Source organism: Portunus trituberculatus, chromosome 31, assembly GCF_017591435.1.
Source record: "Portunus trituberculatus isolate SZX2019 chromosome 31, ASM1759143v1, whole genome shotgun sequence".
In the NCBI taxonomy this organism is placed as follows: Eukaryota; Metazoa; Arthropoda; class Malacostraca; order Decapoda; family Portunidae; genus Portunus; species Portunus trituberculatus.
In genome coordinates this window covers 8,371,646-8,376,645 of record NC_059285.1, presented here as the reverse complement: position 1 = coordinate 8,376,645, position 5,000 = coordinate 8,371,646, and the positions used below count along the sequence as shown (strand labels likewise).

The window sequence follows — 5,000 nt, the reverse complement described above, 5'->3', positions numbered from 1 at the left end:
ACACACACACACACACACACACACACACACACACACACACACACACACACACACACACACACACACACGCCCGGTAGCTCAGTGGTTAGAGCGCTGGCTTCACAAGCCAGAGGACCGGGGTTCGATTCCCCGTCCGGGTGGAGATATTTGGGTGTGTCTCCTTTCACGTGTTCACCTAGCAGTGAGTAGGTACGGGATGTAAATCGAGGAGTTGTGACCTTGTTGTCCCGGTGTGTGGTGTGTGCCTGGTCTCAGGCCTATCCGAAGATCGGAAATAATGAGGGTAACGTCTGGCTGTCTCGTCATAGACTGCAGCATATCAAACAGTGAAACACACACACACATACACACACACACACATAGACCCACACAGACCCCCCCTCACACACACACACACACACACACAGACCCACACACGCACACACACACACACACACACACAGACAGACACACACACACACACACACACCCACCCACCCACACACACACACACACACACACACACACACACACACATCCATAGTTAGGTTAAGCATTTTTAGTTCATTGTGGTAATGTCCCTCCCCCCCTGTACATTTTCAGTGTAATTTTTTACATTGCCTAACTAATAAACCGTTTATTATTATTATTATTAGACCCATACACACACACACACACAGACCCACACACACACACACACACACCCCCCCACACACACACAGACCCACACACACACACACACACACACACACAGACCCACACACACACACACACACACACACACACACACACACACACACACACACATATAGATAGATAGATAGTTTATTGGTCACAGTGCATATAAAGAACAATAGAGAAAAAGTACAAGTAATTTCACTAGTACTTTTAAAGTTAATACTAACATTTTATTACTGGTGTCGTCCACAAAATTTCCATACTTTAATACACTTTGAAATAATAACAAACAAATGCCAACCATTATAGCACAATTCTAAGACATTTAGCACTTCATGTAATATTTTACACCTACTTTTGCGAGGAAATTTATCGCCAAATATGTCTTCTAATACATTGACATTGTAAGCATTTCTAAGATGAGCTGTTAGGGGACACACTTCTACCGCATGTCTGTCTGTCTATTCCTCCACACCTACACAACCGCTCCTCCACTGGCAACTGTGTAACTAGTTAACTAAATGTTTTTGTTTGTAAAGGTCTGGTACTTTAAATTGTGGATTTATCTCTTTATATGTTTTGCATCGAGATGTATCTGAGTGAGCTATATCATTACACACTCACACGTACACCGCACACTCGCACACCACACACTCGCACAGCACACGCACACGCGCAGCAATGATCGAGGTTAGTGTGAGTGCATTGTTGTCATCACCTTGTGTAGAGGTATGGCTACGGTATAATAAGCTATAGTCCTTCTACGCTATGGAGTCACTTTGGGTGTGGACGTTGCGGTAAATCCCCGGCTCGCCACTATGCCAAATCAGCCCCAGCACATATCACTTCGTGTCATTCGTCACTTATTTACTAATTATTCTTATGTTTTATTTCTCATTAAATACTTTTTTAGATTCAATAAGGGTTTATAGTGTTATGAATGCACTGTAGTATTGTAATATAGATAATAACAATTAGTATACATACATAAATAGCACGACACGTGGCAACGCTATTATGCGGAGTTGTCAGGCAGGTCTGGGAAGGCAGGCAGGTCAGGGGTCGGGGATTAAGGTGGGTCAGGGTCATTCATTCATCACCTGGCCACCCACCCAGCAAGATGGAAGGAAGCGTCACGAATCATGGTGGACCGATACACAACCGAGAGAAAGAACTTGTATACAACGTATATAATTATTTAGAAGAAAAGGAGAGAGAGAGAGAGAGAGAGAGAGAGAGGTGGGTGGTGGGGTGGTGTAGGCTTAAAAGGGTCAGGCTATCTTATCCTTTTTAATTGGCCTAGTACTGGGAGAGATTTGGCAAGGCTGTAGCTGGGAAGTCCCCTTTTCCGGCCCCACCCAAAGTGACTTCATAGCGTGGTTTGAGTTTTTTTTTTTTTTTTTTCCCATAGCGCTCTGTTGCGGCATAGTGGGCAGCCTCCTAAGTGTTACTTCCCTGCCCACGCAACCCATCAGGCCTGGCACTACCTACCAAGGAAAGGCAAACTTTATTGTCTTGCCATCATTTCTTTTCGGTTAAGTCGAAAGGATACAAGTTGATTTACCTTAATATCAAAACGCTGCAAGAATGTTGATACTGAATGATGGAGTGGTTTTAAATTTGATATTTTGTCACCTGTATGCAAAAATTAGATGAGGAAAATCTGTACATTCTTATTTATGCTTCCTTTCCACAGCCGTGTCGTGGTTTCCAAGGATAGCAACTCCGTCATTCCATCCTCTGACCATTGCCAACTCCAGGAGAAGGAACACGCGAAATGATTGGTGGTGGTGGTTACAAGTTCCTACAAAATAGCAGCTGATCTTTCGAGTTTACTGGTGAGTGTAAGTTGTTGGGGTGTAGGGGAGGGATTTAGTTGTTATAATAGCACAGGACAAAGACGGTGGAGGTGAGCGGTAGTAATAACAGAGGAGGAGAGACGATGGAGGAGAGATAGTAACGAAAGGATGTGGTGTTGGTTGTAATGGTGGGAATAATAATTATTGTACTGGTGGTCGACAGTACTCCTACTTCATTCCTGTTACGTGTATTGTATATTTACATAATACTGGAAATTGTGTGTGTAAAGTCAAAAGTTGTATTAATTAAATAATTAAATTTCATAGTAATATGAAATCTTATACAATAGTTGCCCCAGAAATTGATTCTCTTTATATATCAAAGAAAATGAATATTTTATGGATAACTAATACATTCTTAGAATAGAATTATTTTGACTTTTTTTTTTTTTTTTTTTTCAAGATTACAAATTCTTGTAATTCACCACCACGGTCGCCTGTTGGTCTCCCAGCCAGTCTTCCCCATTACGGAGCGAGCTTACAGCTCATAGACCGATCTTCAGGTAGGACTGAGACCAAAACACACTCCACACACCGGGAAAGCGAGGCCACAATCCATCGAGTTACATCCCGTACCTATTTACTGCTAGGTGAACAGAGGCTACACATTGAGGCTTGCCCATTTGCCCTGCCGCTTCCCGGGACTCGAATCCGGGCCCTCTTGATTATGAGTCGAGCGTGCTAACCACTACACTACGCGGTGAAGGTAGATATACGTGTGTGTGTGTGTGTTTTCAGTTAGAGGAGGACTTGGTGGTTTAAATTTGGTGAGAACTAGTTATATTGACGCAGTTTGGATATGTATTCTTAGTTTTAGTTACTTCGTAGTATTATTGTGTGTGTGTTAGTTGGTGCTAGTGAATGTTTTGATTTGATTGAATGGTTGACATTAATTTACATTTACATACAACATAGTTTTGCCTATTCTAGATGATAATCTAACAGTATATTATAAAGCCAAGCGTAAGAAGCTCTGACCAGCGGGGCATTCCAGATGTTTCTTCCACTACGGTCACTGCCCCACGCAGGACTGAAACCCTGCTGGTCCCCGTGTGTCGCCAAGGTTGTTTATGAATATTCTCCCTGTTGACCCATCTCTTTCTTAATTATTCTTAATAGTAGAATTATCACTTAGAACCTATCTCAAACAGGATACATGAATGTAGTAAGGATATGAAGAAAACTATAATCTTTTTCTAATGGATTTTAATTTTTACAGGTTTGTTTTCGGACACGTCGTTGTGGTGGTAATTTGGTGGAAGCATGCTATGCTTTTGTATTTGTCAGGAACCCCAAGAGGGAGAAAAACTAATAATATTCAGTTGCTTTTAGAAATTCCATATTCATCATTGTCACAATGATTGTGACAGTAACAATTAACATGTCTGTATCTTCTCTCTTCAGTAACCTGACTGTATCTTTTCAGTAGATGCTGATTCATACACTTCTGAACTTCCCTTGCCCTAGTGGGACCAGCATCCAGATGACTGTCCAGGACTTCTTGGCTACAATGAAGACAAAGTGGCACGCGCGTAAGAAACTGGTCTGGAATCGAAAGGTTCCTGAGTTTCCCCTGCATCAATTGGATACCATACTGCTCTCCCTAGGCTGAAAAGGACGACACAAGTAGCCTATTGCGAGGACTAAGTAAATGAAGACCAAAAAAAGTGGCCTCCAAAAAATTATAAAATGCTGGACTGAAGAGGAACAAAAAAGTAGTCTAGAAGTTAGTAAAAGAGGCTGAAGTTAGTAAGAAGTAAAAGAGGCTGAAGTTAGTAAGAGGCTTTATTGTATGTGTATACTGCACTAAGTCAAAAATACTCCGAAGATATTATTAATAATAATAGTGAAGTACTAACTCCGAAGATATTATTATAATAGTGTAGTACTAAAAAACACTAATACTCTAATTACAAAACATCTGTAGTATTTTTGGCGTTTTGCTCATCTTCAGCCTTGGGAGAGCAGAATGTATGTCCAATTGGTGCAGGGGAAACTGCGGGTAAGCTATTGACACTCCTCTAGCAGTCTCTCTTGTCGTGGACTTCGTTTCTTGCAAGGTAAAAAATTAAGATTAATGTAATATCATTTTTGAAGGTAAGAAATGCCGTTTAATTAATAATAATGAAATAGCTCCTGTATCACAGTAATAGTTGTTTTAATAACTTGTAAGCTACAGCAAACAAGTGAATAAAAGAAACTTTAGTTGTCCACTTGCTCAGTGTTGTGACCTTTCCTGGTTACCGTGTCCCCACCGCCAATCATTCATTGTCTGGAGACAGTTCTGAAGGAAGTATTCAGCACTACTGTACGCTTTTGAAGTAGGAACTATAAGCGAAATAGTGCACGTGTGTACATGTGCCTGTGTGGGTAGGATTAATTGGCACTATCCACGGTGGTATGGGAACCCCAAAAAGCCAGAAAGGAAAGACCTTGAATACATCTTTTCCCTAACCCCTCCCCCAAAAAAAGTGTCTGTCTGTC

General features: G+C 41.4%; 2 long non-coding RNA genes across 9 annotated transcripts in view; one reads left to right on the top strand and one right to left on the bottom strand.

The window, feature by feature from the left end:
* Nucleotides 1-4,727, top strand: part of LOC123511649 — an 8,616-nt gene extending 3,889 nt beyond the window's left edge. The window contains exons 2-4 of one of the 5 annotated variants that reach the window (XR_006676881.1): nucleotides 2,354-2,495; nucleotides 2,920-3,019; nucleotides 3,946-4,727. This is a non-coding gene — a long non-coding RNA (uncharacterized LOC123511649). Of the gene's footprint in view, nucleotides 1-2,353; nucleotides 2,502-2,919; nucleotides 3,020-3,942 lie in introns of those variants that run through there. The other 4 variants (XR_006676883.1, XR_006676882.1, XR_006676880.1 and 1 more) reach the window with 4 other exon arrangements.
* The window catches only part of LOC123511650, a 24,098-nt gene continuing 22,810 nt past the window's right edge, over nucleotides 3,713-5,000 (bottom strand). For 2 of the 4 annotated variants that reach the window (XR_006676885.1, XR_006676886.1), the window contains one exon: nucleotides 3,713-4,124. This is a non-coding gene — a long non-coding RNA (uncharacterized LOC123511650). Of the gene's footprint in view, nucleotides 4,125-4,430; nucleotides 4,569-5,000 lie in introns of all 4 variants that reach the window. The other 2 variants (XR_006676887.1, XR_006676888.1) reach the window with 2 other exon arrangements.